Raw genomic sequence first — 20,036 nt, forward strand, 5'->3', positions numbered from 1 at the left:
AGCAACCCAAGCAGGGACCTTCCTGGGTGTGGATGAGAGGTGGCCTGCTATTGGTTCATCGCTAGTGGTCAGGATGAATCCTAGAAGATGATTGGTCAGTGAGCGTTCTCTGTGCCACCATTGTTTCTGTTGCTGATAGCTGGAGGGATTATGAGGGGAATGTTTATGTTCAGATGGAGGCGGCTGACGGCGGGCCAGATAAATGGCCTCCATGGGCCGTATCCGGCATGCAGGCCATAGTTTGGCGACCCATGTTTAATTTCCCCATGGCACACCTGACTATGTCTCATGGCACACTAGTGTGCCGCGGCCTAGAAAGTTTAGAACTAAGACGCCTTAAACAAGATCTAAGTATTGCCCACAAGATCATATGCTGCAATGTCCTGCCTGTCGGCGACTACTTCAGCTTCAACCACAACAACACAAGAACACACAACAGATTTAAACTTAATATTAACCGCTCCAAACTTGACTGTAAAAAATATGACTTCAGTAACCGAGTTGTCGAAGCGTGGAACTCATTATCGGACTCCATAGTTTCATCCCCAAACCCCCAACACTTTACCCTTAGATTATCTATGGTTGACCTATCCAGATTCCTAAGAGGTCAGTAAGGGGCGAGTACAAGTGCACTAGAGTTCCTTCGGTCCCCTGTCCTATTGCTCTCCTATATCTCCTATGCCTTTCTTCTATTCCTATATCTCTTCTTCTATTCTTTCATTGATATGTTCTATTACTATATCTTCTTTTCTATTATTTCATAGATATATTTTACTATGAGTATCTCCTCTATAACCTTCATCATGTATTTTACTATGTGTATATAGATATATACCCACTAAAACCCTCATTGTATATTGGACAAAATAAATAAATAAATAAAAACAAAAACAGTGCTTTAAAGGATAGCACTAAAAGTAAAGAAGTGGAAATATTCTTAGGAAACTTTAGCCTTTGAATTTAATGTGAAACAACTGAAACAAGGAAAGGGAAAGGTGTGTGTGTGTTGTGGGGGTGCTTTTATTTCAAACACACCAGAAAATTCAACAATGGGGGCACCTGAGTAGTGAGGTGGTTCTTGTTATGCATCCTTAGACCCTCAATAAAAGCACCCTTCAAATAAATAGAGGCCTGGCACCCTTTTGTTTCTTAACAGCACACACAGCGTTTCAAGTACTGTGAGGTGAAATAAAATCTTTTCCTCTGGTTTCTCCTATAGAGAACTTTGTGAATAAAACCATTTTCCAACATACTTTTTTTCCCCTTTGCGGGTACTTACTTGAAAACCATTCCCCCCTCCCTCCCGGTTCAGACACTTGTAGGCTATAATTTTCTTTTTTGAAAGGTTTTGGGTGAAGGCGTAGAAAAGAAAGAAAGAAAGGAAAAATCTTGTTGAATTTTGTTCTGCAAACACTGAAAGAACTGTAGTAACTGGCAATGTGCAAGAAATGCCAGTATGTTCTTTCTATAAACTTGGTGGCAGCATACCAATGGCAAATCTGTGTGGCTTTGAGTTTTAAATTTCATTTATAATTATACCTTCCAAATGATGGTCATTATCTGGCCTATAAATATGCAGAGCACCATGGTGATTCTTTTGAAGTCCATCTTCATCTTTCTGATTTATAACTACACCATATTCTGAATATCTTTAAAAACTAAAGACATTTCAAGACCAGCCTTTTATAATACCAAATCTCTTTAAAAAAAAAAGAAAAAAAGAATAGAATTCTTTATTGGCCAAGCGTGATTGCCGCCAGGCATGGGGGAATTGAGATCCTCTTTCCCCCTAGGCCTTTACAATTCTATGCATGGTATGTATGAATGTATGTCTGGTTTTTATACTAATGGTTTTTAAATCGTTTTTAGTATTAGATTACTATTGTACACTGTTTTATTGTTACTGTTAACCGCTCCGAGTCTCCGGAGAGGGGCGGCATACAAATCCAATAGATAGATAGATAGATAGATAGATAGATAGATAGATAGATAGATAGATAGATAGACAGACAGACAGACAGACAGACAGACAGACAGACAGACAGACAGACAGACAGACAGACAGACAGACAGACAAACAAACAAACAACAAACAAATAAATAAATAAATTTGTCTTTGGTGCATATGCTCTTAGTGTACATAAAAGAAAAAAGAAAAGATTTTCCTTTTTCTATAATGAAGACTTGATATACATGCTTCTAACTTCTAATTAACTGGGGAAACAAGGAAGGAACACTTCAACTGAGACATTCAGCAACCTTTACAGGTGGAAGGAAACTTCAGCACAGCCAAAGCATGAGCTCTGGAAACAAAGCTAGAATTTCCAGGTTAGTTTGATAAGATCAAGACATTTTCATGAAACTTCTTCACCCAGGGGGAAAAAAGCCTTACTGGAATCATTGGGGTGTGCGGGGTGTGTGTGTGTGTTTCACCTTGATGCTAAACAAAATGGATTTAAAAACTCATCATGCTAAGTGAACTGACAGCCATCCAGAAACACTGATGAAGAGGGGCAACTATAGAAATGGAAGAAATATATAAATCTACAGCAAAAAAAATAAGATGGCAGTTTAGCACAGCAGTAAACTATATGAGGAGGTTAAAGTTTCTCCCTCCAGGACAATGGTCGGACAGATCGAATAGTCCTTAGAAGGAAATGCCCACAGCCACTTGGCCTTGTCTGGATTGAGCCTGAACCTATTGGCCCCCACCCAGACTGTCAAAGCCTCCAGGCACCGGCACATCACATCCACTGCTTCACTGAATTGGCATGGGGTGGAGATGTATAACTGGGTATCATCAGCGTACTGGTGATAGCTCACTCCATGCCGTCGGATGATTTCGCCTAGATGTATACTAAGGGTCCTCCCAGTCTGTAAAATGCTGCAGGAGAAACTACTGAGAGCACCAGTGGTATTTTCCATCTACGTGAGCCCGGGAAGTGGTAGTAAGTAAGTGCCAGAAACATGGCTTCTGCGCATGTGCAAAAGGAAAAAAAACCAGGAAAAAAATATTTTTTTTTAAACTACAAAAAATTTGCAAGATGGCAGCACCCATGGACCAGCACTGATAGAACCAGTTCCATGACAGCGGGTCGCTACCAATTCAGGCAAACCAGTCTGAATGGGAGGAACCCACCCCTGGACAAGAGACACTCTTGTGATCAAGATCCGCAGTCTGCATTGGTTGCCGATCAGTTTCCGGTCACAATTCAAAGTGTTGGTTATGACCTATAAAGCCCTTCATGGCACCGGACCAGAATATCTTCGGGACCGCCTTCTGCCGCACGAATCACAGCGACCAGTTAGGTCCCACAGAGTGGGCCTTCTCCGGGTCCCGTCAACTAAATAATGTCGTCTGGCGGGACCCAGGGGAAGAGCCTTCTCTGTGGTGGCTCCGACCCTCTGGAACCAGCTCCCTCCTGAGATTAGGATTTCCCCCACCCTCCTTGCCTTTCATAAACTCCTTAAAACCCACCTCTGTCATCAGGCATGGAGGAACTGAGATATCTCCCCCTTGCCCATGTTGTTTTTTGGTGTATGATTGATTGTGTGCTTGTTTTTATATATATTGGGGTTGTTTTTATGCATTTTTTAACCTAAAACTGTAATTAGATTGGTAAATATTAGATTTGTCACTATGTACTGTTTTTGCCATTGTTGTGAGCTGCCCCGAGTCTGCAGAGAGGGGCAGCATATAAATCCAATAAATCTAATCTAATTTAACCTAATCTACATAATACAAAACCTTGAACATCAATTTACACAACAGACAGAAAAAGCAACACCCAAACCAAACAGTGACTGTCAAACTGACGCTTCTTTTTTGCCTTTTCAGTACATTGTATGGAAGAGCAGTTGAGGGAGACTTCTCAATGTCCTTTGAGTCCAGGCACTATTGGGAGAATGAGGCAATTTAGGGAAAAGTAAGGTATGTAGAGTTAAGGTTCAGAGGTGTGTGAATCAAGTGACTGGAAATTGAGCCAATTGAGCGAAACAAGGTTCAAGTTTAGGAATAACAAATGCTTATTGATCAATTCAAGGACGGGTGAAAAATAAAATAACACAGTAGGGAGAAGAGGCTGTTAGAGGGTCAAGGAGTTATTGTTTTAGCAGTATTTTTACCTTTTTATCTCAGCTTTATACACACAAATGTACACTGATCAAAATGGCTTTTGAATGGATGAGATCATTTAGAAGTGAACTTTGCCCATGCAAACATAGCTTTTCTTTTCTTTTTTTTTATCAAGAAGAAAGCTTGTTTTGGGTTGCTATGCTTGAATTACAGTGCAAACTTTGTAGTTAACTACTAGACCTGAATGAAAAATTTCTGATACATTATACAATTATATTTTGAGCCACGGTGGCATAGAGTGCAGTACTGCAGGCTATTTCTGCTGATCACCAGCTTCCAGCAGTTTGGCAGATCGAATCTCACCAGGCTCAAGGTTGACTCAGCCTTCCATCTTTCCGAGGTGCGTAAAATGAGGACCCAGATTGTTGGGAACAAAATATGCTGATTCTGTAAACCGCTTAGAGAGGGCTGTAAAACACTGTGAAGTGGTATATAAGTCTAAATGCTAATGCTAATATTTTGTTAGATGCTGGGAAGGTTTCTATATCGGAGATAAGAATTCCAATATCATAAATGTTTCTTACAAAGAATCTATTTTTTTTTTTAAAAAAAAGAGGAACAGGTGGTTAAATCTTGTGGCATTGTGGTGGGATATTGATATACAAAATAAACATGTTACACAAAGCAATAAACAATAATCCCTTCCACATCCATTCCATGTATTTCATTCAACCCTTTATGAGTTCAGAAAAATATTCAGAGTACAGTGAGACGTCTTAAGAAACTTTTATAAGATTCATTCACTCAAAGAAACCAAAACAAAACCCCACCTGTTGTGCTTTGCCTGCTGATTTATGCACCTTCTTAATTAAAAACTTCAGCAAGTTGCCCTAGAAATAATCATTGTTATTCAATAATGAATGTGCCATTGAAATCTATAGGTGTAACATCAGGGCTTTAGATCAAATATTTCTGTTTTATTTTTTATATCAGTGTTTCCCAATCTTGGCAACTTGAAGATATTTGGACTTCAACTCCCAGAAGTTGAAGTCCAGATATCTTCAAGTTGCCAAGGTTGGGAAACACTAGTTTATATCATCACAACAGGTAGTCCTCAAGTTACGACTAAAATTGAGCCCAAAATACAGTATATGCTATTAAATGAAACATTTGTGAAATGAGTTTGCCCCATTTTACAACTTTTCTTGCCACAATTGTTAAGTGAATCATTGCATTTGTTAAGTTAGCATCATGATTATTAAATCCATCTGGCTCCCCCATTGACTTTGCTTGTGAGAATGTCACAAAAGTTGAACACAATACCCCAGAACATTGCAACCATCATAAACATGAACCAGTTATTAAGCATCTGAATTTGGATCATGTGACCATGGGGATGCAGCAACAGTCATAACTGTGAAAAATGGTCATAAGTCACTTTTTTCAGTGCCATTGTAGCTTTGAAAGGAGACTATCTATGTTAGATATGGGCATGAAAGAAGGAACGACATACAGGAACAGTTCAGTACTTTTTATTCCCCTAGCTGTAGCAATACGAACCAGAAATACCTGGAACTGCTGCTGGACATGGCTGATGATGGACTGGCGTCTTTGTCCTCCACTCCCGGTTGATGTCGCTGGACTCTGCATTTGCAGGTAGGGGGCTGTGCTCCTACTCCGGGCTTGAGAATAGGGCCTCTTGATTTCTTGTAGGTAGGGCTCAGATATCAGTAGGGCCTTCTCGTTCGCTTGTTCTGTATGGCCTTCAGGGCAGAGACTCGTGTTGCTGTGAGTTCTGCAATGCACTTATTTGCAGTTCCACCACACTCAGCCATTGTCGAGTTTGACTTGATAGGACTTTGGCCCCGTGATTGCTATTATTGTGGCTTTCATACACTTAGGATCCCCTGCATAGTTTTGTGTGAACACTAGCTTGTCTGTTGCTAGTGTCAGCGTCAATTTGGTTGAATCTATGGGTGTCTCCAGATGATAGCTGCGGTTCAGCCTGTCCATTTGGGACCTTAGTTTCCATCCCATCAGGATCTCGGTAGGGCTCCTATTAGTGGCTGCACATGGTATGATGTGTTGGGCGAATAGGAACTGGTTGATCCTTTCTCACCAGTTCCTTGGGTCTATTCTAATTTAATCAGGAGGTTGTGAGTTTGATCCTAGGTAGAAGCAGATGTAGGGTTTCCTGCTTGGGCAGGGTGTTGGACTAAATGACCTGCAAGATTTCTTCCAACTCTATTAAACCTGCAAAGTCTCTTTGGTCATTCTCACCATTCTTTTTACCCTGCCATTGCTAGCCGAACTGAATGGTGAGACAAGCACATGCCTTATGGTCACTTCCATAGTCAAGATGTGCATTATCATGACCTCAAGCCATTTTGAGTAGGCATCCCACATGATTGAAAAGGTCTGCCCCACCATAGGTCCAGCAAAGTCTGTGTGGATTCTTGACAATGGAGTCTTGGGTATTTCCCGCCCCGAGTCTACGGAGAGGGGCGGCATACAAATCTAATACATAAATAAATAAATAAATTTCCCATTCTAGTGGAGTAGTTTGTGGCGGAGCCTGTCAGGTTCCTTGGCATGGCATGCAGGTCATGACCCATCTGGTAATGTCCTGATCCAAATTTGACCACCACAGGTAACTCTTGCAAACATTTCAATGCATATTATTTTGGGGTGCCCTATGTGCAGTGTCTCTATCACTCTTTTCCATAGGCTCTGGTGTACAACAACACACTCCCCCTACAGTAAACACCCCTTCAGCACTGACATTTCAATCTATTTATCTTGAAACAATTTAAATTATTTCCCCTCTTCTTCCTGTGGCCATCCCCTTAACACCCAGTTCATTACTTTGGACAGTACCTTGCCTTTCTCTGTGTGTTGTGCAATGTCACGAGATGTGACTGGACTGCTTTTTTGTTGACCAATAATATTTCAGACACAAGTGTAGGGTCTTCCATGAAGTTGGATGGGGGGCAGTGGCTGACTATATTGGCATTTCGGTGGGTCAGCTTGTAGCTGCAGCCAGACAGGAAGATTGACTAGCACATCATCCGAGGTGATATGTATTGGGGTGTTTGCTAGTTGCCTGCAAGAAACCCCAGTAATGATTTGTGGTCTGTTATGAGTTCAAATTTGCGGCCGTATAGGTATTCATGGAAACGCTTGATTCCAGCCACTACTGCAAATGCTTCTTTGTCCAGTTGGCTGTAATTCTGCTCAGCTGGGTACAATGGTTTAGTCTAATAGGCTATAGGAGCCTCCGATCCATTGGGAAGTTGGTTGCTGAGGACTGCCTCCACGCCAAAAGGGACACAATTAACAATAGGGGGAGGTTCTCATTGTATTGAATGAGGACACTGTTTGACTATAGTAAGTCTTTTATGGCTGTAAAATCATTGGCTTTCCTAGGTCCCCTTGTCCATGTGGCCATCTTTCCCAAGAGCCTGTGGAGTGGTTCAGCAATTGCCGCCCTCTGTTTCAAAAAGATGGCATAAAAGTTCAGTAACCCAAGGAAAGCTTGCAGTTGTTAAGTGAGTTTTGCTTCATTTTACAACCTTTTTTGTCACAGTTGATAAATGAATCAGTGCAATTGCTAAATTTTTATTTTATTTTATTTATTAGATTTCTATGCTGCTCTTCTCCTCAGATTAAGGATGGCTCACATCAAGAAAAAAAATACAACATCTAGAAATCTAAAACTGAAAACATCCTAAAATCCCAATTTCTTAAAAAACCCAATTTCTTAAAAACCAGTCACTCACATTCATCCAGTCATGGATATAAATTCATTCATCGGCTGGGGCTAGATGTTAAACTTAGTGGCCCCAAGACCAGTGTTCCCTCTAATTTTTTTTGGGGGGGGGGGCGGAAAAGTATAGTGTCTGAGCGGCAGTCCCTTCGGGACTGGGCGGCACAGAAATATTAAATAAATAAATAAATAAATAAATAAACAAACAAATAAAAAACCCACCCTGTTTTGCCTCAGAGAATTTCAAAATAAAATACTGTACTGTGTGTTTATAACAGTGAGCTCATAATAGGGCAACTCTATCAATATCAAAATGCCACTTACCGGTAAATAGTTGAGCTAGTTTCAAACTAGATTTTGATTTTCTTTCTCTCTTCCTTACTCCCATTCTTTTTCTTTCTCTTTTCCTTCCTCTCTTTTTTTCTATCTGTTTCTCTCTCTTCCTCTCTTCCTCTCTCTCTCCTTCCCTCTCACTCTTTCCCTCTCGGCTTCTGGCCAGGCTTGAAAAACTCTGAGTTGATGATGATTTTTAAGTGAGCGATTGCTCACTGCTCAGCTTAGAGGCAACTATGCCCAAGACTAACAGCAGAGATAGGTCTTTAAATCCTTATGGAAGGCGGGGTGGGTGGGGGCAGTACGAATCTCTGGACAGAGTTCCATAGGGCCGGGGCCACCACAGAGAAGGCTCTTCCCCTAGGCTCCACCAGTCAATATTATCTATCTGACAGGCCCTGGAGAAAGCCGGTTCTGTGGCTAGATCCTCAATAATAACAAACAATAAGTCTGGGGAACTCAAACGCCAACCTGGCTACCTCCTCGAGTAACGCAGGCAGGGCTGTTGACAGGCAGCTGGGAGGGAGGTACGTGAGCAACAAGCCTATGTGAACCCCTAGGTCCAATTTCACAAAATAACATGGTTATTAAGTGAATCTGGCTTCCCGTTGACTTTACACAACGTGGTCACATGACCCCAGGAGACAGCAACCATCATAAATATGAATCACTTGCCAAGCATCTGAATTTTGATCACATGGGAATGCTGTAATGGTTGCAAGTGTGAAAATAAATCATAAGTCCCTTGTTTCAGTGCTGTTATAACTTCAAAGGGTCACTAAACAAATTGTAGGTCAAGGACTGCATGTACTCGGCATTAAGTAAGGCTTGTTTAATCATAGTTTATTTAAAAACAAAACCAGTGGGACCAGTCCACAGGTTGCTACAAAACGCTGAAAACATTTTCCCAGCACAGTATTGTACAACTATATGCTATTAATTTAACAGATAAGAAAGCTGAGTATTTCACTAAATAATTCAGAATGCTAAGCTGGTGTTTAAAAGGCAAAATCTACCAATGCTCATTAAAAAGCCGCTGTGAAATAGAAACTCAATTTTCAAACAATGCTTTGATAACTGGTTAGTTATTTCTCCCTTCCTGCACTCCCCTCCATTCCTATTTTTTAAACAGCTCATTGTCTGCCAATATCATTCTTTGTCAGCCCAATAAAATATAAGATGCTCCTGATAGTACACGGTAACATTTTAATTAATTAAGCAGTCCAGCCTGAAGTGCTTTATGGAAAAATCAAAAATAATATTCCCCAGTTTTATCTGGCACTAGCAAGCCACAAATAAATGTTTTGTTACTTTGCTTATCTTAAAAGGACAGAGTTATCCTCCTCATTTGTTAATGCCTATTTTAAATCCTCCGATCAGTAATTACAGGATTGCCTTTGTGGGGTACTTCTGATTAATGCCTTTGCTTGGTCAATGGAAAAGCAAGGTAGAAGCAGTGGTGAAAGAATATTACTTAAAAAATGTTTTTACAAGGATTGGTATTTTTCCAAAGGTTGATTAAAGAAAAGGAAGGCTCTCTTTTTAATAAAAGAAGAGTGGAACAAGCAACGTGGAGCATTCAGCAATTCTAAAAGTTCAGAACAGCCAATTGGCTGATAGTTTTGGCAAGAATTGAAGTGAGCAGACCTACTGTCAGCACCTTGTAGGTGATGATAGACACTTTCCCCTCGGTTGTCCTCCTCCTTCTCTATTCCTCCACCCCAGCACTTGGAGGATCTAGCCACAGGCAGACTTGATGGATGCTCTATTTTGCCACAATGTCTTATAATATGAAACACCACTCCGAAGTATTGTTGGAAATCAAGGTGGATCTCCTCAAACCAAAATAGAATGGAAAGAAATGTACTTCATTGATCAAGATAATATTTTTGTTAGGTATAACATGTGAAAATTGGGGGGGGGGATCAATTGTTTCTAGCCCTCCACATAACAACAGCAGCGAGAATAGTACTTGCACAACATTGGAAAAACAGAAATTTGCCTAACGAGGAAGAAATAATTGAAAAAATCACGTAGTGTGCAGAAATGGATAGTTTAACCAAAGAAATAAAAATTATAGATGAACAACAGTACATTAACTGTTTTATCACTGGATGGAGAAAAGAAAAAAAAGTAAAATCAGAGAATTAATAAATATTAGATAATATGGGAAGTAAATGTCCGAGAATCGGTCACAAAAGGAAAACCAAAAGACATACCAAGAATAAAATATTTGCTAAAATTCTATGTATATATGTAAATATAATTCCTGTAATAGTAAATAAGCACCATTAGATTTGTACTACAGGCACGTCACAAAAATGTCCAACTTTTATTTTAATGTTTTGTTTCTTTTCTATGTGAGTTTGATTGTTTGTGTTTTGTGTGTTTAAATAAAGTTTAATTGTATTAAAAAAAGAAAAAAACAATACAATATCCAACATTGTTAATTACTTATCAGTAATATCCATTTCTTTGACATAGTATATAATTGTAATTATTTTTATCAATATACATTTTACATATATCTAAATAAATATATTTCCTTTTCTCCTTAAAAAAAAAAGATAATATTTTAACAAAGTTTTATTTTATTTTTTATTTATTTATTTTGTCCAATGCACAATGAAGTTTATAGAGGATATACTCGAGTAAAATGTATTAAAGAAAGAAGAGAAAATATAGGAATAAAATATTCTACAAGAATGGTGGAAGGTCTTAAGCATAAAACGTATCAGGAAAGACTTAATGAACTCAATCTGTATAGTCTGGAGGACAGAAGGAAAAGGGGGGACATGATCGAAACATTTAAATATATTAAAGGGTTAAATAAGGTCCAGGAGGGAAGTGTTTTTAATAGGAAAGTGAACACAAGAACAAGGGGACACAATCTGAAGTTAGTTGGCGGAAAGATCAAAAGCAACATGAGAAAATATTATTTTACTGAAAGAGTAGTAGATCCTTGGAACAAACTTCCAGCAGACGTGGTAGATAAATCCACAGTAACTGAATTTAAACATGCCTGGGATAAACATATATCCATTGTAAGATAAAATACAGGAAATAGTATAAGGGCAGACTAGATGGACCATGAGGTCTTTTTCTGCCGTCAGACTTCTATGTTTCTATATCTATGAGAGAATAGCAGAAAAGATATAGGGATAGAAGAGAAGATATATGAGATCTAGGAGAGACTATTGCTGATTTGCTCAGGAATGCGCCGGGTGGTGACTTCCGGGTGGAGCCCGATCGTGCCGGAGGAGCGGTGGCTGAGCTCCGGCACCGCAGTCCTCCTTTCCAGCTTGCAGGACACGGTTTCGCGTTGTGCCGACTCTGGAGGGGTCGGCCCAGGACAGGGGGTCTCCTGGTCACCCTGGGACGGATCGCTGCGGTCCCGGGGGTTAGGGATAACCCCGCAGCTGCAGACATGGAGAGCTGTGCCCGGGCGGCTACCCGGACACAGCCATAGCGATCGCCGAAAGCGGAAGGTCAAAAAATAGAAGAAGAAGTCTACAAATAACAGATCAGCAGATAAAGGAGACTCACAGCACCACACGGAATTCCTTTGGTATCTTTACAAGTTTGGGAAAAAGAAGATTTTAAACTCTAAGGTGAATACAACAAAAGAAAAAAAAACTGTAAGTGATATCCATCCGCGGAGGAGAAGATCAGCCGGAACTAATACATATATTGATGGCGGCACGAATAACATTTGCGCAGAAATGGAAAGAAAAGACGATACCGAAAGACACTGAGGTGTTCAAAAAAATTATAGAGTGTGCAGAACTAGACATGATGACTAAACGTTTGAACAATCAAACCGAAACAGAATTTTATAAAATTTGGGATAAAGTATATGATTGGTGGAATGTTAAAAACAGTATTAAAAATTAAATATATAAGATAGAATTATATAGTTTATATTATAACTAACTTAGAAGTGTTTATATTATCTTCTTTTTGTATTACTAATAATTTGTTTATTGCTCTTTGATATTTATATATACATATAAGTACATTATTATTTTTTAAAAAAACATAAAGAAACTTAATAATCTTAATTTTAAAAATTTATAATTAAATTTAATGATAATGTAATCTGTGGCTTTTCTGCTTAGATCTGATAATAGTTAGAGTTTTTTATATTCTGTATTAGTTAGACTTCTATGATAAGCGGAGCAATGGTAGCTCCTTAAATGTTCAATGTTGTATGTCTTTGTTCGTTTTCTTTTGAAAATAATAAAAAATATATTTTTTTTTTTAAAAAGGAATGCGCCGGTTGGGTAGGTAGGCATGCACACGTGCAGTATTAGGTTGCTACCGGTACAGATGAGGACAGTGCACCGGTAGCGAAAGTTGCGCTGCATGCACAGCTTCTGTTCTGCATGTGTACGCGCATGTGTCCCAGCATGTTTTTGCTTCTGCGCATGTGCAGGAAGAAAAATCTCACGAGAGGATGCACATGAGAGATTTTGGCTATTTTTTGCTTCTGCGCATGCTCAGAAGCAAAACACCCTGGGACACATGCACGCACATGAAGTTGCGTGCACAGCGCACCAGTAGTGGATGCAATGGGAATCCGCCCCTGCACACGTGCATGCACATTACTAAAAAAAAAGCTTCTGTGCATGTGCAGAAGCAAAAAATAAGATTGTGGTGCCTACAGCACGGTCAAGAGAACCCGCTTGGGGGCATGGCAGGCCTGGGTTGTTGCCAACCCTGGCTGCCATGTTAGTAAGAGTTCTATAGAACCGGTCTGAACTGGTAGGAACCCACCTGTGAACTCTATTTAGATTAACAACAGTAAAGAAAAATATACTAGGGTAAGGTAGGTATCGAAAGCAGCTAGCACAATTGGGCACCAATTACTTGGAATCCTCTTGCCTGTTATCCTGATAATATTTTATTTCCTTCTTTCCCTTAGATAGGTTTCTTTATTGAAAGGCATAGCAGCTCTGGAATGGGAGAGGAACTGAAGCAGCTTCTCATTTTTAGATGGCAGTGGAACATTGACATACTTTATCTCCCACCATCACAGGCTTGACATCTAACAACCTGGATTTCTGGATGAACATCCAGTCAATCCTAACGTTAGTCCTGTGTATTATAGAGCAGTGATGGCTAACCTTTTTCTGATAGTATGCCAAAAGTGTGTGTGGACGCACACAAGAGCACACATGCCTGTCAGCACCCATAATGCAATGTGTCTGCTCATCCATGCATGACCCCCGCAGATACATATGTAATCCCCCATGCTCCCCCAATCCCTGCGACCTCACCCTGCCCCCATTTTGGGCCTAACAAGCCTCCCTGCAGCCTCTTGAAACCAAAAATGGCTGTAGGCGGGCATATTGTCCCCCCTCTGCATTTTGGGCCTAGCAGGCCTTCCTGAAGCCTCCTGGGACCAAAAATGGGCCGTGGAAGAATAGAATAGAATTCTTTATTGGCCAAGTATGATTAAACACACAAGGAATTTGTCTTTGGTGCATGTGCTCTCAGTGAACATAAAAGAAAAGATACATTTGTCAAGAATCATGAGGTACAACACTTAATGATTATAGTGGACAAATAAGCAATCAGGAAACAATCAATCTTAATAAAAATCTTTAGGATACAAGCAACAAGTTACAGTCATACAGTAATTAGTGGGAGGAAATGGGTGATAGGACACAACACACTCCTTTGTGCTCCCTCCATCCCCTGCACATATGCACGTGTGTCTTCGGCATGCATCCACACACACACACATATCTTGAAAATCAGCTGATCAGCAGAGGAGCATGTGTGAATGCACGATGGAGCTGAGCTGGCGATAGCTCACATGCCCGCAGAGCATGAACCCATCTGACATGCATGCCATAGGTTCACCCACCTGGTTATAGAGTAATTAAAGCCCGCATTTTAATGTTTTTTTAAATTGTTTAAATGGTTTTTACTGTTTTTATTGTTTTAAAATGTTTTAAAGATTTTTAGTGTAACGTCTTTCTGAATTGTGAACTGACCAGAGTTGTTTGCTGAGATGGATGGTTATGGAAATCAATGAATGAATGAATGAATGAATGAATGAATGAATGAATGAATGAATGAATGAATGAATGAGCGAGCGAGCGAGCCAACCAGGTAGCCAGCAAGCAAGCAAGCTTAACAATAAATTCCCAATTTAGTATAAAATCATGTACCTTAAAGAAGATTTCCTTAACTTGATATATACTCTAAGTCTGTTAGATTCAATGTTTTATAATTCCCAGCCAATATTGGCTATTCTCCCCTCTCTTTCCATGTTAGAGAAAACCATATTAAATTCTTATCATTTTGATCAGTTTCTAGTTTACTGTCACTTAACAAATGTATTTGCCATATCATAGAACCCTGGAACAATACTGTAATTTCATCTGCACACTAATTTCACATCTCTGTGTTATTTATCTAACTATATACATAGGTTAGAGGGAGAAAGAGGGGGTTTAAAAAGAAAATTTCCATAAAAACCAAAGATTCATTTAGCATGAGATTTTATTTTCAGTGGAACCTAAGCAGGGTTTGGGACAACCATTTTTAAAAGTCTCTTTGCCACCAGCAATATGATTCCAAACTTAATATCAAAATGTCATTACTGAAAACCACCAGTAGATTCTTTACTCACGGAATATATACAGAATGTATACATTTAATGTACTACATTTTCTCTTTTAAAAATCTGGTGGAGCATTTTTCCCTCTTTGGCCACCACTACTCATTTCACATTATTAATATTCTTTTGTTCCATTCTAGACATTCATTTCTTGCCAAGCCATCAGCAAATTCAAATGAGCCAGATTCTAAACATTTATCTCCTGCGCCCTCTTCAAATTATGTAAGACAGCTAACCATCCAATGATACAACATACAATTAACAGCTCTCAATCTGGTAGAAAGTGGCATAAAATTGCAATTCCACTTATCTGAGAGATGCACAATTTAAATGGGCAAGCAAAACTGTTGCCAAATTCCGCTTTTCCACATTATTTATTATTTCATGTGTTAGATTTTTATTCTTCTTTTGTTGCTTTAGAACAGTGGTTCTCAGTCTTTCTAATGTCGCAACCCCTTAATACAGTTCCTCATGTTGTGGTGACCCCCAACCATAAATCTAGTGCCAATTCTCCCAACAGAGCTTTAAGCTGATTGGCAGGAAGGTCAGAGGGACACCCCCACTGTAAACGTCTGATTGGTCTGATTATAAATTATGTTCCAGGGTGCCAGAAACTTTAGTTCCTAACTCCATGGAAAATTTGTCTTTTCCCATAGTCATAAGTGACCCCTGTGAAGCAGTCATTTGACCCCCAAAAGGGTCCCAGCCCCCAGGTTGAGAACCACTGCTTTACAATGAACATAAAGGAGTGAGCATACTTAATATCCCACCCTCCTATTTTCTCCATAACAGCAGCCATGTGTTGGACTGAAGAAAGTGATTGTCCAAAGTCACTCAGCTGGTTTCATCCCTGAGTGGGATCTTGAACTCTCAGTATCCTGATTTCTAAGGAGCTCTTTAACACAAGACTGACTCTGGTGGCTCAAAGTGTATCTTATTCTTTTTAACCTTTCCACTATTGAAGCCAATGTTCACAATATATTAAATGTTGTTATTTACTTGAAAAGAAATACAATAATACCTATTGTGAGTAATTAAGAATCTGTTGCACTGTTTACCATCTTAAAGCAGACACAGTGATACCTCGTCTTACGAACCCCTCGTCATACAAACTTTTCAAGATATGGACCCGGGGTTTGAGATTTTTTGCCTCTTCTTCCTGAAGTAGACCCAGAGACAGGGTTTTGAGCAATCGGTACTTTTATTCAGCTCAGAGAACAAGTGACAGCTCAGCAAGGTAAAGTGACAATTCAGCGAGTACCGACTGACTCTGCCTGGAGAAACCGCTCCTTTTATATATTTGCGGTTCCCGCCAAAGCTAGAGCCGGCCGCGTCTGAGCCAATCAGGAGCGACTTCCTGCTTGGGCTCAGACAGCGCTGAAAGAGGAACAAACTATTTACAGAGTTACAAGGTAGCCATTACAGGATACAACACCCCTCCCCTCATAGTTGGACACATCCATCAAGAAAGCCATGTGACAAAGTCGTCCAATCGGTGGGGCCTCTGAGGAGCTCGCGCTGACCTGCGCAGTTCAATTTCTCCTTCGCCACCGACTGTGGAGGATGGCTCGCCGCTGTTCTCCCGGTGTGGCGGACTTGGCCTGGCGGGCCCAACGAAGGCTTCGGAGGACGAGGATGGTTCGGCGTCGCTGGATGGTTCCCCCTGGCCCGATAAGTCTCTTTGCGTGTCTCTTATTTCGGGCAATGTACTAAAGTCTGTTGAAGGGGGAGAGTCCATGTCAGCGGTTTGTGGCAATTGATTTTCTGTTCGCTTCCGAATGTGGTCTATGTGTCGTTTCCACAAACGACCATCCTCTAGTTTAACAACATAGGTCTTAGGTGCATTTTGCTTAACAATAATTCCCTTCATCCAGTTTACATTTCCATCAAAACTTTTTACATATACATTTTGTCCCAAATACATTTCTCTTTCAGGTTTTGTACACATTTGGTTATTATTAACACAGAATCTTGGGTTTAACCTGTCTAGTGGTGACCTCAACTTCCTTCCCATCAATAACTCTGCAGGGCTTACATGTGTGTGCGAGTTAGGGGTAATGTGTTGGGTGAGTAAGAATTGGTCCAAGTTCTGTTGCACATCCCCAGGGCCTGACCTGCGCAATGCCTCCTTTGCCACCCGTACGTAACGTTCTGCCAATCCGTTAGCCCAGGGCGAATAAGGCGAGATGAGGGCATGCCTGACCCCTAGGCCATCTAGGAACAATTCGAATTGCCTGGCTGTTAGCTGTGGCCCATTGTCAGACACTACGAGATCTGGGCAACCATGGGATGCAAACAGTCTGCTCAATACCTTGATAGTGGCACTTGTGGTTATGTTGTTCATTGCTATTATTTCCAACCATTTGGAGAAGGCATCAACCACTATTAAAAAATACTGAGACCCCACTGGGCCAGCAAAATCAATGTGGATTCTAGACCAAGGACCAGCAGGCTGTTCCCACTCAGCCGGAGTTGTTTTGGGGGGACTGGGCCGTGACTCTTGGCACGGATCACACTTTGAAACCCAACTTTCAATATCAGCATCCAGCCCTGGCCACCATAAATGCCCCCTTGCCAGGCTCTTCATCCTGACAATCCCAGGATGGCCCACATGTAACATTTTGAGTACCTTTCCCCTTAGGCTTTTGGGGATGATCACTCTATCCCCCCACAGCAAACAACCTTTTACATACGATAACTCAAGTCTTTTGTTTTTAAAATCACACAATTCAGGTTTCACAACATCATTTTGCCATCCCTTTAGAACACAGTTCACCACTTGTTTAAGGATTTGATCTTGCTGCGTGTGTGCAGCTACCTCTTTTGCTGTGGTTAGTGGGTTTTCCTCGAGTTCTATCATTAACACATCTGTGGAAAGAACAGGGTCTTCCACTAAGTCTGTTATGGGGCATCTGCTGAGACCGTCTGCATGATTGATTTCCTTCCCCCCCTTGTGGGTGAGCTCATACTGATACCCTGAGAGGAAAAGAGCCCATCTGATTAGTCTTGGAGACATAAAAGGTGGAGTGGGCTTGTTGGGGGCTAGCAGGCCTAGTAGGGGTTTGTGGTCAGTGACTAACTCAAAGCTTCTTCCAAAAATGTAATTGTGAAACTTCTTTACCCCTGCCACTAATGCTAGAGCCTCCTTGTCTAACTGGCTATAATTCCTTTCTGTGCTGGTCATGGTTCTTGAAAAAAATGCTATTGGGGCCTCTGTCTTATTAGGTAGAACGTGAGCTAGGACTCCTCCTATGCCGTACGGCGAAGCGTCGCACGTGAGCCTAATGGGTAGTGAAGCACTATATTGGACTACTACACTTTTAGAAGTTAATAAATTTTTTATTTGAGAAAAAGCTTCACGTTCAGTTTTCCCCCATGTCCAGCGGGCTTCCTTCTGGAGTAAACGATGGAGAGGCTCTGCTACTGTTGCCTTCTGCTTTAAAAAAACGGAATAAAAATTAAGGAGGCCCAAAAATGCCTGTAACTCATTCTTATCTCGTGGCTCTGGGGCTTCTCTAATTGCTCTCAGCTTCTCTGTTGTGGGGTGGATACCTTCCTTATCTATTTTATATCCTAGGAATTCTATACTGTTGGTTCCCCAGACACATTTATCAGGCTTGATTCTTAAACCTTTGTCCTGTAACCTCTTAAGTACTTCCCTTATTCTTTTGTTTACTTGTTCCTGGTTTTCCCCTGCAATTAAGATGTCATCAAAGTATGGAATGGCCCCATTTACCCCTGACAATAGGCGTTCCATAATGCTCTGGAATATTCCTGGGGCTATGCTTACCCCAAACTGTAACCTCGTGCATTTGAAAGCCCCCCTGTGCGTTACAATTGTTTGAGCGTTTGCTGTTTGTTCATCGACCGGAAGTTGCTGGTAAGCTTGCGCCAGGTCGATCTTTGCGAACCTTTTTCCCTCCCCCAGGGAGTGTAGCAGTTGTTGCACAACCGGGATGGGGTAGGGGTGGTGTTGGAGTGCCTTGTTTAGGGTCGATTTGTAATCAGCACAAACTCTTAAAGAGCCATCTGGCTTCAGAGGGGTAACTATGGGAGTTTCCCATGGCCCCTGCTCCACAGGGACCAAAATACCTTGGCTAATGAGTTTGTCCAGCTGTATGTCTAGTTTGGGGAGGAGCGGCAGGGGGACCCTGCGAGGTTTTAGTCTGATCGGTGGAACCTTGGGGTCAATAGAGAAAGATATAGGGGGCCCCTTATACAAACCCAGTGTGGGGCTGAACACTTCAGGGAACTCTTTCACAAAGTTAGGCATATCATAACAGTTTACATTACACACACCCGAAATCTCGATCCCCAGTGGTTCCATCCATGCTAAACCCAGAAGAGAGTGCTTGGCCCCTGTTACAATAAGCATGGGAAGGGTACATTTAACATTCTTGAATGCGATAGGTACATTTGCTGTTCCCAAGACCGAGATTACCCCCCCCTGAAAGTCTCTAATCACCAAAGAGGTTTGATTTAGGTCAGCCTTAGATACATTAGGCATATACAGTTTAAATTTTTCCCAGGGCATGATGGTATATCTAGAGCCCGTATCCAGCTCCATTGAGCAAGGTTGGTTATTGAGTAACAGTGATATAACAATTTTAGCCCCTTTTTTGGTTGCCGTGTTATTCACGGAAAATTGAGAGTTACCTCTATAGTAGTCGCGGTTAGCGGTTGAGTAGTTCCTTTGACCCGCGTTGCGGAATGGTCTCCTTTCTCGCGCTTGGGGGGTCTGGTTTTGAGGTCGCTGGTATTGCGGTGTGGCAAATGTTTCCTCTGGCGCTGTTGCTCTGCATGCGATGGCGATGTGGCCTCTCCGGTTGCAACGGCGGCATGTAGCGTCTCGGAAGGGGCATCGATGGCGCTGGTGATTTCCCCGGCAGCCCGCGCAGGGGGCTGGGTGAGTAGCTCTCAGGTGTCTCGGCTGGTCTTGCACCAGGAGGCAGTTGTCTCCGCTGGGAATTTGTTGGCTGTTGTCTGTTTCCACGGCGCTGGGAGACGCGGAGTCGATTTTTGCAATGAGTTCTCGCCTTCCGTGCTCTTTCAATTCTCTCGCCGCTGCGTCGGCTGCTTCTGCGGTTTGCGCCAGTTTAATCACGGTTTGTAGGCTCGGCTCTTCTTCGATGAGGAGTTTATTTCTCACCGTGCTGCTTTTCATGCCGAAAACCAAGGCGTCGGTGAGGCGAGCTTCCGGGTCTTTAAACTTGCATTGAGCAAGTACCGTT

At 41.4% G+C, this 20,036-nt stretch overlaps 1 long non-coding RNA gene across 1 annotated transcript; it reads left to right on the top strand.

Annotated features, from left to right (window-relative positions):
• The first annotated feature begins 4,351 nt into the window (after nucleotides 1–4,351).
• Nucleotides 4,352–10,737, top strand: LOC139160809 (uncharacterized). The gene is made up of 4 exons (XR_011558013.1): nucleotides 4,352–4,475; nucleotides 5,620–5,731; nucleotides 7,502–7,623; nucleotides 7,715–10,737. It is a non-coding gene; the product is annotated as an uncharacterized lncRNA (long non-coding RNA).
• The last annotated feature ends 9,299 nt before the right edge of the window (nucleotides 10,738–20,036 follow it).

The sequence above is a fragment of the Erythrolamprus reginae genome, chromosome 1 (assembly GCF_031021105.1).
Source record: "Erythrolamprus reginae isolate rEryReg1 chromosome 1, rEryReg1.hap1, whole genome shotgun sequence".
NCBI lineage: Eukaryota > Metazoa > Chordata > Lepidosauria > Squamata > Dipsadidae > Erythrolamprus > Erythrolamprus reginae.